Below are 18,599 nucleotides of genomic sequence, written 5' to 3'. Positions count from 1 at the left end.
ACCCTCCACGAATGTGAGAGGCTGGCTTGTCGAGGGAACATATTTACAAAAGATATGCAGTCTCAGAACACACTTGTGCTCAGACCACCCTTGTCTTCAGGTCGAGATTTGCAAATGACGAATATGACATTTCTAAATGTCAACACAACTTTGAAAAGTATGAGCCAAGTATTACTGTTCCCTCACTGCAATTATAACTTCCTTTTTAGCATTTTGCACAAGAATGTTATGAAATGAGTCATGTTCTCTATGTGCTGTTGCCTGAAGATGCAAGTGAGAAGCATATCTGCTGGTGGCAACACCTTTCATGGCAGAAAAGCAAGCATATAAACAAAAACAAGGTGTCTTTATCTTGACCATGCTCCAGATACCAAAGAATACATCCAATCTCTGTCGACTTAACTTGCAATTCTGTCTTAGCAAAAGTTGGTCTTCTTCAAAACTTGCAGCCTGTTTTGTTTCAGTCCCTGAGGCAGATCTCCAACAGGTTGCTTACAGTGTTCAATTATGATTGGCATCAATTGAGCTGTAGTAAATCACATGACTGGCTTGATAGCTCAGTTATGTCTGTGCACCCCAGCCCCTCAAGTCAAAGGTTCCACTCATTGCCAGTAAATGAAACAATTCCTCCACTTATTTACTTGCCACACATTTGATTTGCAGATCTAAAAGTTTTTTCTCCTGAAGACCAGTTGCCCATTCAAATACTTGGTTAAGATTTTTACGGATGGCAGCCACTAGCGCTCCTGTTCTGACATTTGTCCTCATTCTATATTAAAGATGAAAGGCTTGCCTTAAAAATTAAATGTGACCGTGATCGCAATTCCTCTTCAGTGCCTATTCCTACAAGTTACAAGTTAGTACTGCAAGTTAGTCGTTTTCTGACATCAGAAGTTACGCAGCACTTAAGACAAGCTTTGGAACAAAGTCTGGCCATTCTGGTGTTTATACTATGCATGAACCTCTTCTCAGCCCTCCTCACCTCACCATATTGCTTAATCTCTATATCAAATGAACTGAACTCCAAATTTTATGAAGCATTTGAATGAATATTTTGAATTAAGAAATGTCTGTTTCATTTGCTTCTGGCTGTTGAACATTTTTGACACTACAAAAATTTACAGACCATTTCTATAGATAATTGAACTGTGGTAATTGAACTTATAAAGGAAAATGCAACAACCATTCTGCACAACAACCTGCAAATAGTAATGAACTGAATTTACTTTTGTAATATTGATTGAAGGAATGTTGACCAGGACACTGGAAGAACACCCTGAACATGCATGATTTTATTTGGATTCTCATATTGGTACTTACGATAACACAGCTTATGTCTTTTTCTGTCTTTTTTGACATTTGTTTAACAATGAACTCTGTCCTCATTTTGTAACAGCTAAAACTGATAAATTAGGTGTTGACTTCAGGGTAGCTTTACACCTTATAAAAGCTTTTTTAAGCATACTTATAACTTTAACAAGCATCCATTCATGCAATTGGATTTTAACTAGCTCTTAAATGGAATAAAAAAGTTAACTTGAAGTATTAATCACATTGTGTCACATTATGATATTAAATTACATTATTACTCAACCCATTTGTAATGGCTCCTGCACTATATAGTAATCGACTTGTTTTCTTTCATTTACTTGCCTCCTTCATACATCAATGGGTCATCACCTCAGACTATAAATGGAAGTATGTGTGTGTTTCCAGTTATGCATTTTTTTCAAAACTGTATGTCATCTGAACCACAGTCAAACTAATTCTCTTTTAATGTGTGAAATATAACCCTTCCTCCCATATTAATATTCAATTTAACTTCTCCCATTGTCACATTTGCCACACTTCCTTACTGTATGCTTTTGCAGATTCATCACTTCTCTTCCCACAGACCCTTTAATGTCATGCATATTATCATCACTTTAGAGTTACCAAAATGTAGGTTTTGAGAATTGAAATTGATGAAATCAAGCCAACTTGCAAGATGAAAGCAGTGTCCATAAATAATCATTCACGTGCCTCTGCAATAGCACACTTGACAAAAGAAGCTAACATCCCCATCCCCCTCCAAACTGAATGGACTACCCAGAAATTGGTTACAAACTCAATCTACTCCAGGAAAGTGAGGGGTAGACACTTCTGAATTCATGTCAATTGCATTGGTCTTGAGGAGGGTGCAGCTAAATTTTCACCGTTTATTTCATTTTCCTTCATGATCCAAGAAAAGATATGGGTTGGATGGGAGTGGAAGTGTGGAGCTGGGGAATGAAAATAAATTTGAATTGTTTGCTGATTTACTGTTTTGGAATTTGCATGTAGTCCAGGGAATATTGTTGTTTTCCAGCTGAGCGCAGATAGGGTTAATCCAAATTTCTCTGTGCATTCCTAAAATAAGGCCAGGCTATAAATCACCTCGGGCTACGTTTAGTCTAAGTATTCCACCAAGACCCAATTCAGTATTTAGTGACTTACTGGTGAATAATAGTTGATGGTCGTGAGATCATATTTTGCAGTTTTTTTCTCAGCAAACTGACCATGGATATAGGGAGTATGCCAAACCTTCACTTCAACTACAAATGATACTGTACATCTGTTATACAAGTTCTGTTTAGAGGAAGCAACTTCAGTTAAATAAAATTGCATTTGAATACAAATTATGCCAAATTTTAACTGTGGCAAATTAGAACTAAGTTCTAGCTCTGTAATTTGTAGCTCTGTAATAAGGCACAATTTAAAACCATCCTGCAGAATCTTACTAGGTTCTGAGCAATGTGGATTATGACATGATGTGCAGTGGAACTAAGCAGGATCTTCAGCAAGGCCCACCTCGAGGTTAAGATCATCTCACTGCACCTTGTTTGCTTTTCTCAAGTCTCATCACACAGCAGTGAGTTGACACACATTCATGCTCGTTGAATCCCTTGTTTACAGCACAACTCAATACAAGCTGCAATCTTACCAAAATAGTCATTGAGAAAGCTTGAATGAAAACCAGAGTAGGTTCTTGGTGAGTTCAACTCACCAAGATACTTGCAAATACAAAGTTACGTGAAGATCACATTTGCTAACCTCTGGAAGGTATTTGCAGTTGATAGTGGGATTGATAGATAGTAGTAATTCAGCCTGTACTGTTCAGAAGTGAATAATAACTGGGCCAATGTGATTGTGGAAGGCTGCAGTACTATTAAAGGAAGAGAGGAGGAGCGAGGTGAAATTTCACGACTTGTTGGTTTTGTTTGGGTTTGTTTGCATATCCAAGTGCAATCAGGAAATTTTTACTGAACATCGAAACCTGGTAGTCATTTCACCTCCTATTCTCTCCTTTCCACTGAGCCAAAGGTTCAACGGTTTCTTTACGGTTTTCAAATGACTGAGGTCTGAAAGAAATATGTACATATAGGAAATAGTCTCAATCATGTTATTGTGTATGAATGAAAGAACGTTAGTATTTTCAGAACAGGCAGAAGCTAATAGGATCATCAAGCTTCTTACTTCTGGATAGAAAATTTGAGTATTTGCAGTTGACTTTGCTGGTCGTATAAGAAGAAGCACTATTGGATGACTGCCCAGCAGACTTCTTTCCAATCTTCCCTTTCCACTGGAACCAATTGTCCTTTGTCCCCAGTTCTCTGCTAGACTTAAATTTTTCTGAGAGTAAGGAAACACTGCTGTGCTGTTTAGCTTTTCTGGTGTGTTGTGTGTAAATTAAGTTAGGTGAAAGTGAGGACTGCAGATGCTGGAGATCAGAGTCAAGATTAGAGTGGTGCTGGAAAAGCACAGCAGGTCAGGCAGGATCCGAGGAGCGGGAAAATTGATGTTTCGGGCAAAAGCCCTTCATCAAAACCTCGTCAACTATATGCAGAACTTCATCTGTATCAGCTCATAGGAGTGGGGAAGTGGAGGGAGTAAGATAGTTTCCAAGTTGTTTTGGAAATGAGTTTGAGTCCACATTACACATACTCAGAATTTTTATTTAAAGTCTAGAACTTATTTTGAGTGATAATGTGAACAAGAAGCACATTATTTGCAGGCAGTGACTTCCTCTGCTATTTTACTGGAGAAGTAAAGCTGTATATTTTAGTGACCGTGAACTTAACAAAAAAGTCAAATGTAAATGACTTGAATGTTAATTTTACATATGCCTTGATTCTATACAAAGGAACTTGGCTGAATTTCATTCCAATGTCAGTGATTAAACTAAAAATCAGCACCTTATAGTCACGTGCAATGCCTGCTACAGCAAACGTTATAAATTCCCTGTTGCCAAATTTTCAGCTAATTACTAAAAGAAGAAAATTCTGCTTTTATTATGAAAAACAATAATAATCTTAACTGAAACGGGGCTGTGGACTTTTACAGGCCCTTGAGGAGCTCTGTGGAAACAAGAGTGTATTTACACCCAACAGTGTCTCCAGCACCCATGAGTTCATTGCGATTTCTGCACATTTGTTGACAGACAAAGGCAACCTTCCATAGTGCTCTTGAGTAGAAGGAGTGCCCAGCTGTGGAGGTCCAAACACAATGGAGTCATTGTGTACTTTGGCAGAATTGAGAAGGGCCTCTCAGAGACCATATTGCATCAAGACTAGATTTCTATATTTACAGCTGTTTCTCCGAGTGTAATAGATTTTCAGTTGGCAATTAAAGAAGGAGCTTATCCCTGGATTCCCAATGCTCACATCAAGTCTCTCACCTCTTGCAAGAGGATGATGGCAAAGAAACAAGGCATTGTTCTTGAGAGTTTTATATTACATACTTTGTGTGAGAGACTAATTATTAAAGTGCTCTCAAAATATGTGCCCTCCAGATAACTGAGAGAATCAGACTACTTACCAGCGTGATAAAGCCAACTACTTCCTTCACTGAAGAGCTATGAAAACAATTCATGACATGGCAGCTCATAGGAAAGGTACAGATGAGTATGGCCATAAAGCCCATCCTAATTTATCCACCCAAAGAATAACTGCAACTCCCACATCCAAACATCTGACTGTTTCTTAAATTAATCCCATTGATGTGGCTCCATCACTCTCAGCAATTTATTTTGACTGTTTATCACTATTTGTGTGGAAAAACCTTTGGCATTGGTCCTAAATTTTTCTTTCACCACCAAGAATTGGGCTCTCAGTGCCCAGGTGCAGTTAAGTACTGTTGCTTACCAAGATGTTTGACTTGACATCATTCAATCTGTCACCTCATAAATATTTTGTAAGGGAATTTTGCTAACAAGCAAATCTGTATATTCACTACCCTCACTGTAAGTTTTATTGCTTAAACATTGTGTCTTATTCTCAAGATGCCAGACTTGCCAATATGACTTTAACGAGGCAATTCATTGGGTGAGTATATGACACATTATTATGCCCCTCTCTGTCCCAACCAAGGAAGCCAAAAATGAGATATGTCTTAGGAGTTTTCAACTTGTACACTTAACTCTTTGTGAAACCAAAATGATTTAAAGGTGGAAAAATAAAAATTAAATTCTTCTGTCAATTTGCAAGGAGGGATCACATTAATTCTTAAGTCAAGTGCTATTGAATTTGTGAGCTAAAGATCATTGTACTGTTAAAGAACTAACTACCCAGATGGAATGTCCCTCATACAGTCGGAGAGTGGGATTAATATCTCCTGAGCTCACTGAAATAAAACCACTTCTCAGGCAACATGTATCTAAATCAATTCATTATAAGTGGTGCTGGTTATTTTCATGGACACAGACCTTCTCTGAGGTTACTTGAGGACAGGATGAACAGGTAGCATGCTAATCTACTAAGGTGAACTTGAAAGTTTTAGCATCAAAATGAACTTATCATGTTTTCAAAATGATCAATCAAATTAGCCGGATGTTGCAATTGGAACATTAATAATATTAGGACAAAAATAACATCACTGAAATAATTAAGAACATGTTCAAGTCCATTTGTAACTTGTACCAGTCACTTCAGATTTTAGATGATTCTTTCTGGGCTGAATCTTACAATTTTTTGGCAAACTGTGAATCACATCAAATTTGTGGAGTGATACTCCCCATAAGGCTGGGTTCGTTTTCTCATCATATCTTAACACATTTGGTGCATTAATTGGCATTTAAGCCCTCATGGCACAAATCATACCATATGAACTTATCTTTCAGCAGCCTCTAAAAGTTGTCTAGTGCCAGCTGAAGATTAACAGCATACGGTTTAGGGGACCCAAATTTATATTTTCTACCTAATTAACTCCAGTATGTATCTGCAGAGAAAAAAGAGTCAAATGTTGAGGTAGACAATGTACCATGATCTTATTGAACGATGGAACAGGCTTAAATGGCTAAATGGTCTACTCTAGCTTCCATGTTGTTATACATTCTTTCCTAGTGGGAAGGAGTTCATGGCACTCTTGCTGGGAGATTATTTTTTAACATTCACATTATCATATCTATTTGCCTGAGGGTCATGATAATCAGGAAGAACACCCATAACCGTATGTTGCTTTTTCAGGCCTCTAGCCACAATGCAATGAGAGGACTGACTGAGAGATGGACCAGCAATGAGAGGACAAGCAGAGAGGCAGACCAGGCAAAGGAGAGTCAGACAAGAATGAGATAACCCAGCAGAGGAAACTGGCAATCAACCTCACTCACAGGAGATACTACTCTCTAAAGGGAAAGGGTGATTATCCTTAGAATCACTGTTACAGGATGCCATGTTAGGTGGTTGTAAAAATCTGCTGCTAGATGAAATGTGTTATCTCCTGAACCTAGTAGCCATACATTACCAATGGTTGTCAAAGTCAATACAACCCTCACATTTTTGTCTCCATAAATTTCTAAGATACAAATGCATGCAGGATCTTTAAATCAGCCATGCACAAATAAAAGACAGATAGTTTGTTTGGACTGGTAATTATGTCTTTTGTTTTGATCCTGGGATAATTCCAGTGCGGATGAATGGGTGCTCCCTATAGTAGCTCTGGCTGACTTCCCATACATGTAGGGAACTATTGACTACCTGCACATGGCAAACTGGGCACCTTCAGGAATATTCATCATCCAGATGGACTTCTGATTCATCCATATGCAGCTGGTGAGAAACTGCAAAAAGATATTTTTTGTTGATGTGCACAGGATTTCCAGGCAGCAGTCATGATGTTTTTGTCCTATAGTAGTCCCAGATCTCTGGTCTCATTCAAAGGTAGAAGTACGATCACAGAGTGGCTTTAAATAGACAAGGGATACATATTGCAAACTTGATTGATATCCAAAAGTATTACAATGACTCACCACCAGATGTGTGGCTGAACAGGTCACTGATAAAAGGAAGATGTTTTCAAGTGCCCAGACAATTGTGGAAGTGAAATACATTATGTAGCAGTCAGGGAATCCAGACTGGTCATGGTTTGTTGTACTTTGAGCAGCAATATACAGCTGTAAACACACAAAGAGGTCAAATCCTCCTTAGCTAATTCAGACATAGAGGAAGAGAAGGAAAACAAAGATAGCATGAGGAAGGTATTGAGCATGATGTATCATTACCCATTGCTACTAATGACACCCGGATTAATGCAAAATAAACTTTATCTGTGGCAAGCCACTCTACCTCTGGTATATGCATTGGTCATTTGCAACAAACCAATCTCTATTCATACCTTCACATTAATTGTCAAGCATTGTGAAAGATCACAACATCCAAGACTGTGCAATATTGAAAATCAGTGAAAAGGAATAAGCTGTAAAGGAGCTGAATAAAGAAGTAAAATGAGCAAAAATCAATTTTCACAGATATTTATGCTCATACCCTTTGTACAACTACAAAATATTTTTCTGGCACTGCTGTGTGGTACAAATGAAGTGGTTTCAACAAATGTCTAAGTTGACTGCTAGATCTCTGCTCTCACAAATGAACTGCTCTTGACTGATGTCCTTTAATTTTCAGAGCCAGGGATTCATCCTGTGATTGAACCTATACTTATGCCAGTGTAGACACAGCCAATGCAGCATGTGAGTTACTCACTCAGATGAACTTTGAGTAGGAGGGCAAAGGCTTTGAGATAAATTCCCAATTTTGTGACTTCTTTCGCCATCTTACCTCAGTCCAGCTGCAGTTCACTGGTTTTCATCAGTATGGTCCTATAAGACCAAAGTGAAGACATCTGTCAAGTTATTTAAGATGGTTAGAGTGTTGTCTAAGACTATACAGTGGTGCTGAAGCCATGCACGTACTTACAGATATGTTAAATCAACCTGTTCGGAAGTGTTATTACACACCTTTGAGCAGATGGGATTTGAACCTGGGTCATCTGTGTCAGAGATGAGGCTTGTGACCCAAGAGCCTACAAACATATACACTTTACCATATTTTCTATTCAACCTGTCCAGAGATGTTATAATACACTACTGGAGCAGTTAGGACTTAGATCTGGGCCTCCTATTTCAGGGATAGGGGCACTAATATTGTGCCACAAGACCCTGAAAGAAACAAGCAACAAATGACCAACAATGCATGCACAAAAATAATTAAAGCACTTGACAGTCTCTGAGACTGACCACTCTATCTATGAAAGAAGATTTGGGGTAAAATTATATGGGATCTGAACTTCATGGATTATGGTGAGACTGTGGCAGAGTTGTGTGAAAAGTGAGGTGAGGCTGGTGAGGCCTAGCTCAGCATTGGGGGCAGCTCACACTATTTTATGCATCCGTTGGATGGTGAGACAAGTTTCTCACTAAGCAGCAGCAAATCACTAGTTAATGACATTTCTAACTTGCTGAATGTGTAGTGATTTAATGGCACAACTTGCCTCATTTATATTTAGTTTCCTATCTTACTGAGTGCTTTGATCAAAATAGACATTGAGAATTCTTGACATGGAAGTCTGAGCAGGTACCTGATGGCTTCAGCTCACTGCTGGCAAGGCCTGACTCCACATTGCTCAGTGCCAAACAGCATTTAGAGGCATGATCTGTGGCTTACACACTCCTGGTCTACGAACATTAGCACCTAACATTTGTCAACCCTTTAAGATCCTTATGGCACCTCTCTGATCCACTTGGTGGAAACTAATGAAGCCCAGACTTGCAGTGCAGGGTACAGCGGCAACTAGCACTGAAAGGCTGTTGCAAGGACAGTAGGTATATGAAGACAAGAACCCAGCTCATGGATTGGTCCAGGCTGCATCTCAGAACCGCTCAAGTGCTCAATTAGTAGCTATCTGTGCACATGCAGCATCCAAATCTTTGACTTGGCTTACCCTGCCTTGCATGCCATATCTGTTAGCTCTTGCTGAACCGCTGATGTCCAATTGGTACTGCATACTGATGCGCTTCTTTGCACAGACAGGCACACAGAGAGACCGACTGCTTGTCCTGCTTGTTGATAGGCGATTGTCCTGGGAGATGTCACTTTGCCACGTGGCCCATGAGCTGTCAATGCAACACCAGGAGGAGAGGCAGGGAGATCACTGCTAAAAGGAGATGGGGATTTGAGGCTGGGTGGTGGGGTGAGGTGGGAACAGAAGCATGTGTAAGGGTGAGGACAAAGACAGTGATTTAGGGAATCATAAGGTGTCTGATGTGGGCAGAACAGCATCAGAGGGCATGGTAGGCAATGGTAGGGAGGTCTCCTCACAGTGGCTTCTGCACAGGAAGTGTTGAAGATCAGGGTGGGCATTGTTGAGGAGCAATATTGGTGTTGGGGGTAGGGTGGATGATTGAAGACACAGTTCAATGTGATGGCTCTCCACATTGGAAGAAATAAATGAAAATGGATGGAGTGAGGTAAAGGGGACCTGGAGGCTCTAAGATGCTACCTGGTGAACAGACAGAGTCTGACACAGATGGTGTTGAAGCAAGCTGCATTCCCTGCCATCGCTCTTTAACCTGTAAGATGCAAAATGCAGATGGAAAATGACTGGGACAATATCCAGGATGGGCAAAGCCAGTGTCACTTTATTGGGTGAAAGCACAGGATCAACATCTCCTGCAAACTAAGGCAATGAATGGATAAATACTTGAGACTCACATTTACAACATCCAGCTACATCACATTTATCATAATTTCTTTGGCTGTTTATAATGCATGAAGAATAAACATGTTTTTTGCTTCAAATGCTGGTCAAAGGAAAATTGTACCATGCCAATACTGCTTGAAAATCTTGAATTGTTATTTCAGTATCGCATATTTTAGTGGTAATGACTTAAAAAGGAAGTGAGTGTTCCTTATCATTCAGCACAATTGGAACAAGCAATGAGGCAATGTGGTAGATTCTGAAGAACTGGGGAATGGGAATACTCTTCCAAGTAGGAGGAGGAGGATAGCAGGAAAGTGAAACCCACTTTGTGCAAGATAGATGCCAGCTATGTCAGGTGTTACAAGCCAGAAAAGGATCTGTTTGACACCTGGTTTCAGAAGGTGAGAGCTGGGACAGCAGATTATTATGAGCTGTAAAATAGACATTTGTCATGATGCCAGCATTTGGTCTGCATTTTGAAGTGAATGACAGCCTCCATTCATTTTATTTGTGTATGTCTTTGCTGTCTGTAAATAAAAGCTCATTGTCCAATTGGTTGCCAGTATGTGTTGTTCTCCTGGACGATGATCTAATTTGGGTCTGCAGTAGCCAGTGGTGACAGAATAGCAGTGACATAGAGGATGTTTTTAGATAGGCTGTAGCTAAGGACAGGTAAACTGCATGGAGAGGTGATTAAAAGTGACTAGACTCAGTAAATGTGTATGTACAACAGAATTGTTGCCACGTTTGTACTGTGAGTAGCATGGCTTTGTAGCTGCTGTGTCATTATGTTGCAAGTGAGGACAACAGTAGACTGCCAGTGTTTGCGCTTTTGGCCATTTAATAATGACATGGGACTGAGGGATGCTGATCTTTTGGCCAAAGTCTGGTGTTCATCCAAGGATGAGCGATCCTCTGGTGAAAATGATTATATGGAAGAAATATAACATTATGTAAGGACAAGGGTGAGTCCGAATGCTAGATGCAGATGTCAGAAAGTGCAAAGTCAGAAAAAAAATGAATGTACATGCAAGATAGTTAAATGGAATACACCTCAGAAGGCAGATTGAGGAGGTGAGGAAGTGGACTGGTTATACATAAATGCACCGTTACTCTCACCTCTCTAATCCTGCTTATGTTATTAAGAAGATTTTGTTCTGAATTCAGGAACATAGCATTCTCCTTCTACTGCTAATTTCCTACACAGCATTTAACCAGGTCTTCTTTGTTTTAACTCTTTCTCCTTCTGTTGGTGAGGAAGCGTCTCTCTATCTTACATTTCACACACCATGAAAGAATATGTTTGATATCACAAAAGTGGAGTGTAATCCTTAACTATCTGGATGGTTCCAGGTACCTGGTAGCTACCTCCTTCGATTTACGAATTGGATTGGAAAACAGAAGTAAAATAATGAAGTGGCTGAGTTATAAAGCGACTGGCTGACTCATTGTGTTTGCCTCAAGAGTTTCCACATCAGAATCCCATTCCCAATACCTTGTAAACCTTAAATCAGGATCGATATTCCTCTCGTCTCCTCTTCTAATTCTAATCCCAATGCTGAGAATCAGTCTTGGATTGAATGAAGTATTTAATTCCTTTTTATGCAGTCCTTTATGATTGAGAACAACTTGGTTCCAATCTGCTACAATGGGTTCTCAGATGGCTAATCAGACAAAGTACAATCTGCAAACTTTGCCACATGTAGTGCTTGAAGGAGAGGTACACAATTTATTTGAATGTTTGTGGATCGCCCTCCACTGCCTTGATTTCATTTCTGCACTTTCCTGATGAACTCTCTCAATGTGATTGGTGCCTTCACGAATGGGCCTTCTCCATTGTGATCAGTCATAAGCTAATATCTCCCATGAGCTAATAGGAATGTTTAACCTCTTCAGAGCTGCATTCAAAAAATCTCTAAGGTCTTTCTGTTGTCCCTAGAGAATTCTCTGGCTGCAATATGAACAGAATAAACAAACATTTATTCAGCAGGTCTGGCACCATGTGTGGAGAGAAATTAGAATTAACGTTTCAGGTCGAGTGACCCTTCCTCAGAACTGATGGTAGCTGAGAAAATGTCAGTTTCTCTGCAAAAAATAGGGTGGGGAGAGGGAAAAAGGAGTAAACGATAGATGGGGATAGAGCCCAAAGGAAGGGAAGAACTTGAATAGAATACTTTTCTTGAGTATAATAGTTGACATGGGTTTATAGTTAGCACAGGTAATTGAACAACTAGAAAAATTGGAATCTGTGGGCTTTCTCTCCCCATTGTTAGCATGACCCCATCATGAGAATGGTGTACAAGGAAACTATATATAATAATGTTCATAAATTCATCCAACCTAATTCTGCCTTGGTACAAAAGCACTGGCTTTTCTAATTTCAGTTAGATATATCTATGCCTACAGGCATAAAGCATTTATTGATAACAGAGCCAAAACTACAAAGTGTGGGTGCTGATCATCTGTGCCCAAGGAAAAATAAGGTTACAGTGTAGGGCTTTGTGGTTTGACATTGTATTTTTATATGGTTTTGTGGATGCCTAAAGTATGTGGAAGCAACAGTGTTTAGATTTTTAAAATATATAAAGAGAAAAGCAATGTAAGCTCCGTGTAAAATGCTTTTCATTTACTGGAAAAGTTGCTAAGCAACTTGCTTTTTACCTTTCATAACAAAGGAATCTAGTACAAAGAGGTTTTTGTGCTGGCAGTGACCTTAAACCCTTTCAGAGCTTAATTCATCAGGTTAGCTATGTGTCTGTTCCTGACTATAGTGAACTTTGCACAGAGCTTGTTAAGTTGAATGGTGACCAAACATAAAGGTGCTCCATTATCTCTTATCAGAAATTGATGCAGTTATGGCTGCAGTGGACCAGGATATTAAATGTAATGTTCACTTAAGGCTCTTCTTTATAGTGAATGACACAATGGGGTTTTTCTTTTTCTGCTCTGTGTCACAGAGATTTTACTTTTATGCTTTTATCCTGATTTGTACAAGTACATTTAATCAAAGTGTATGTCCTCATGGTCTTCATATGTATGAAACAAGTATGTTCCTCCTGAGAAAATCTATTATAATTGTGTATGAATTTCATATCTTGTATAATTTTTGAAGGACAGTAGGATGTGAAATCAATTTCCATTTAAAGGCAGAATTAGCAAAGGTCAGGATCTTTGTCCTAGGCTGCTGCTTGATATAGATTGTACAGTGAGTCACAGAGCTGCACTTGTGTTTCTGGCTTTTCCCAGATTTGAGCCACAATCTGTACAAAGTTAGGGTGCTCCAACCTTTCTCTGCACCTCTAATTTAAGATGAATTGTGTCACTCTCATTGCTAAGCATCCACTCAAGTTGAAACAAAAGGCAATTTTTTGTGTAAATGGTGCAGATTTAACCCACCAGTGGGAGAACTGGTGGCAAACTTGTGTTACCACTCAAAGGGGCCCCACCGTGCAATTTAGTTGCAATCAGCAACTTGTGTGGACAGTGTCAGGCCTTCCTTAGAATTGAGTCCCCAAAGGGAGGATGTCCTACCCCTGCTGGCCAATCAAAGGCAAGCAACTCGACATTATAAGCAGCAGCCATGAGAGAGGGTTGCCAGGTTTGCAAAGGTGAGTTTGGCAAGTTAATGGTAAAAGGGAGGGGGAATAACAGGTTGAGGAAGGCAGGGCCTGGGAGAGGGTTGGTTCTCAGCAAGGATCCTCTACCTGATGACTGATCCTTTGATCAGCACTGTGCCTTTGAAAGAGGCAGTCCAACTGCCTCCCTTCTTTTTAGTTTGCTTTTGTCTAGCAACAGGGCAAGATGTGAGTTGCCAATGAAATAGGATTATTGTTTGTTAAATATCTTGGTGATGATCCATCTTACCTCACTAAGATTTGGCTTGCTCTGTTACTTAAAGCACCATCTGGTTGTGTAAGACAAAACAGCATCTCAGGGCATGATCTATGGACACCAGCGACAAGCAGCCCTTGACCCACAGACTTTGGGTGTCTAGCAATCACCAATCCTGCACAACCATCTGGTTTGTGATGCACAGTGATATGAACTGTGTGGGTTCAATTCCTGTGTGGGTTCAGTTACTATGAAGGACTCTCCTTCTCAACCTTTCCCCTTGCCTGAAGCATGGTGACCCTCAGGTTAAACCATCACCAATTATCTCTCTCCAATTAGGGAGTAGCCCGATAGTCTGGTAACAATGGTGATTTTACTGGTATAGTGAGCTGGAAGCACAGAGTTGTATTGTGTGAAACATCAGCATTGAGTATGGAAGTTTGCGGCAGGGCCACTTTGTGTGCACAGGTGGTGACCAAGCTAAAAGATTGGGGCTGGTCATATCTAGTTGCATTTTGTCCATTTTGCATTTACATGCATGCTCACAGCATCCATGCCTTGCTATGGCTCAAATATTAAGGGGAATGGTCTTCACTAAAACACATAAAGACACCCATCAGCCAGGGAATTCCTACACAGTGAGGGAAGGGCAGTTTTCCACACCAGTCCAGGAGATTGACCACAGTCAGGCTTCTAGGAGAAATGAGGACTGCAGATGGTGGCGATCAGAGTCAAAAGATGTGGTGCTGGAAAAGCACAGCCGGTCAGACAGCATCCAAGGAGCAGGAGATTTGAAGTTTCAAGCAAAGGCTCTTCATCAGCAATCTTAACAGAGTGGCTTCCACTTGTGAAGTTCTCACTCTGGAGGTCTATGTCTCTGCTGCCTGGGAAGTGGGTCATGGTCAGTCCTGTGGCAATCTCAATGCATTTCTCCCTTTTTGAGGATGTAACTCTGAAGATGGACGAGGGAGATCCAGTAGATGTAGTGTACCTGGACTTTCAGAAAGCTTTTGATAAAGTCCCACATAGGAGGTTAGTGAGCAAACTTAGGGCGCATGGTATTGGGGGCAAAGTACTAACTTGGATTGAAAGTTGGTTGGCTGAAAGGAAACAAAGAGTAGTGATAAACGGCTCCATTTCGGAATGGCAGGCAGTGACCAGTGGGGTACCGCAGGGACCGCGACTTTTTACAATATATATAGATGGTATTAGTAATAACATTAGCAAATTTGCTGATGATACTAAGCTGGGTGGCAGGGTGAAATCTGATGAGGATGTTAGGAGATTACAGGGTGACCTGGACAAGTTAAGTGAGTGGGCAGATGCATGGCAGATGCAGTTTAATATGGATAAATGTATGGTTATCCACTTTGGTAGCAAGAACAGGAAGGCAGACTACTACCTCAATAGAATCAATTTATGTAAAGGGGCAGTACAGAGAGATCTGGATGTGCTTGTACACCAGTCAATGAAGGCAAGCATGCAGGTACAGCAGGTAGTAAAGAAGGCTAATAGCATGCTGGCCTTCATAACAAGAGAGATTGAGTATAGAAGCAAAGAGGTTCTTCTGCAGCTGTACAGGCCCCTGGTGAGACCACACCTGGAGTACTGCATGCAGTTCTGGTCTTACTCATTTCTTTCTGTTACACCACTATGTCAGTAATTTTAACACAATCATTTTGTTGGGGGCAATTGTTCCGACAGTTTAATCATTTCTAAATTTTCTCATTATTATTATCAAAAGAATTAGAGTTATATAGCATCTTTTGCAATCTCAGGATTTTGCAAACAACCTTCCAGCTAATGGAATTTTTTTTAATGTGGAAAAACTGCTGCAATATAGGAAATGCAGCAACCAAACTGCTTGCAGTTCGATCCCACAAAATCACAATGTGATAACTATCCAGATAATCTGTTTGATTATGGGCATGGTTGAGATTTGAAAAATTTCCTCTGCATGCCTTTGGAAAGTGTGATGGGATTATTTACATCCTCTCTCAGGGTGCCAGCATTTGTGATCGTACTCCTGGCACTTGGACTGTGCCTTTACTGTCACTTGGCAGGCAGCCAGTCAAGCTGTGGTCTCCCTACTCAGGAGATGCAATCTGAAACAAGATGCTGAGTACTTATGCACAGCACCAGGGTTCCAAGTTCGATTCTGGCCTTGGGCGACTGTGTGTGTGGAGTTTTCACATTCTCACCGTGCCTTTGTGGGTTTCCTCTGGGTGCTCCAGTTTCCTCGCACAGTCCAAAGATGTGCAGGTCATGTGAATTAGCCATGCTAAATTGCCCGTAGTGTTAGGAAATGGATCTAGTCCTTCAGTGGGTTGGTGTGGATGTGGAATCATAGAGATGTACTGCATGGAAATAGATCCTTCAGTCCAACTCTGCCATGCTGACCAGATATTCCAACCCAATCCAGTCCCACCTGCCAGTACTTGGCCCATATCCTTCCAAATCCTTCCTATTCATATATCCATCCAGATGCCTTTTAAATGTTGCAATCATACTAGCCTCCACCACTTCATCTGGCAGCTCATTCTATACACGTACCACCCTCTGTGTGAAAAATTGCCCCTTAGGTCTCTTTTATATCTTTCCCCTCTCACCCTAAACCTATGCCCTCTAGTTCTGGACACCCCAACCCCAGGGACACAACTTTGACTATTAATTCTATCCATGCCCCTCAAGATTTTATAAACCTCTAAAAGTTAACCCCTCAGCCTCCGATGCTCCAGGGAAAATAGCCCAGCCTGTTCAGCCTCTCTGTATAACTCAAATCCTCCAATCCTGGCAACATCCTTGTCAATCTTTTCTGAACCATTTCAAGTTTCACAACATCTTTCCAATAGGAAAGAGACCAGAATTGAATGCAATATTCCAACAGTGCCCTAACCAATGTCCTGTACAGCTGCAACATGATCTCACAACTCAGTACTCAGTACTCTGACCAATAGACTAAGGCATACAAAATGCCTTCTTCAGTATCCTATCTACCTGTGACTCCACTTTCAAGAAGCTATGAACCTGCAATCCAAGGTGTCTTTGTTCAACAACACTCCCTAGGACCTTACCATTCAGTGTATAAGTCCTGCTAAGATTTGCTTTCCCAAAATGCAGCACCTCACATTTATCTAAATTAAACTCCATCTGCCACTTCTCAGCCCATTGGCCCATCTGATCAAGATCCCATTGTAATATGAGGTAACCTTCTTCACTGTCCACTACACCTCCAATTTTGGTGTCATCTGCAAACTTACTAACTATGCCTGTTATGCTCACATCCAAATTACTTATATAAATGATGAAAAGTAGTGGACCCAGCGCCAATCCTTGTGGAACTCCACTGGTCACAGGCTTCCAGTCTGAAAAACAACCCTCTGCCACCACCCTCTGTCTTCAACCTTTGAGCCAGTTCTGTATCCAAATGGCTAGTTCTCCTTTTACTCCATGAGGTCTAACCTTGCTAACCAGTCTCCCATTGAGAACCTTGTTGAATGCCTTACTGAAGCCCATACTGGTCACATCTACCACCTTTCCCTCATCAATCCTTTTTGTTACTTCAAAAAGCTCAAATAAGTTTGTGAGACATGATGTCTCATGCACAAAGCCATGTTGACTATCCCTAATCAGTCCTTGCCTTTCCAAATACATGTACATCCTGTCCCTCAGGATTCCCTCCAACAACTTGCCCACCACCGACATCAGGCTCACTGGTCTATAGTTCCCTGGCTTGCCCTTACTACCTTTCTTAAACAGTGGCACCACGTTAGCCAACTTGTTGGCCGAAGGGAATCTAATCTAATACTTTTGGACTCAAAGACCATGAAAGAAAAGGAATGTTATACTATTAAAGTCAAACATAACAGCACTACCCATAAATCTGTACATCCCTTTTTCGTCTTGCAACCGGATGCTGCAACAGGCTCTCAGCGCAGACCTCCATCCATGGAACCCCATCTATTGCTCCAAATTTAAGCCTCATACTGGAACAACCATGTTTGAGGCTGCACAGGAGATGAACTATCAGATTTAAGGTGAAATAAGTGAGATTCATAAAATGTGTAAATGTGATCCATGCCAATAATATGCCCTCAGTAAGTCATCTTCTTCCTTTCCCTCCTACCACCTCTTGGTGTACTCCCTAGTTACACAAATGGAGTGGAGGGAGTCTGCTTGACAGTGGAGCTTGTTGACCCTGGAGGTTTATGTGGATAATCCCAGGGGTGTATGTGTCTGGATGGGCCAGAAATGCCAAGCATCTTCTTGCCAGATGCAAGTTGACCCTCTTCATCTTAACCGAATGAGAGTCTAAGGAGAGGCCTCACCCACCAATGGAGTGTCCTGAATGGAGACTTCTAATTGAATGTGGATGTCGCCTTTTTCTGGGTGTTTCCTGACACTACCCTGAGTCTTGGTGAGAAATGGACACCTGAAATGGAAGCTGGGTTCCCTCTGTCCCTGTTGCTGTGCCTTCAGTCTTGAGGATCGCTGGCTAAAGTGCTGGAGTGCAGGCATGCACCCCTGCCCAGCAGACTTCAAGGATTCTGGATGTGGTTCACCATGACTTCACGTGTTTCACAACTTTCCTGCAGTTTCTGGGCAATGAGGGCCTGTCCCTCACCATTCCCTGACTGTTGACAATACTCTGGATCAATGGTGCTGGAAGAGCACAGCAATTCAGGCAGCATCGAGGAGCTTCAGCAAAATCGACGTTTCGGGCAAAAGCCCTTCATCAGGAATAAAGGCAGAGAGCCTGAAGCGTGGAGAGATAAGCT

At 41.0% G+C, this 18,599-nt stretch overlaps 1 protein-coding gene across 8 annotated transcripts in view; it reads left to right on the top strand.

Moving 5' to 3' along the window:
* Positions 1 to 18,599, top strand: part of LOC122557782 (ethanolamine kinase 1-like) — a 498,821-nt gene that overhangs the window by 280,748 nt on the left and 199,474 nt on the right. Inside the window, exon 7 of one of the 8 annotated variants that reach the window (XR_006313932.1) lies at positions 6,483 to 6,653. The exons of the other annotated variants lie outside the window; for them this stretch is intronic. The gene's annotated coding sequence lies outside the window, so the exon portion shown is untranslated. The remainder of the gene's footprint in view (positions 1 to 6,482; positions 6,654 to 18,599) is intronic. 8 annotated transcript variants of the gene reach the window in all.

Source organism: Chiloscyllium plagiosum, chromosome 16, assembly GCF_004010195.1.
Source record: "Chiloscyllium plagiosum isolate BGI_BamShark_2017 chromosome 16, ASM401019v2, whole genome shotgun sequence".
NCBI lineage: Eukaryota > Metazoa > Chordata > Chondrichthyes > Orectolobiformes > Hemiscylliidae > Chiloscyllium > Chiloscyllium plagiosum.
The sequence above is the reverse complement of the archived record's forward strand: the minus strand, read 5'-3'. Positions and strand labels throughout refer to the sequence as shown.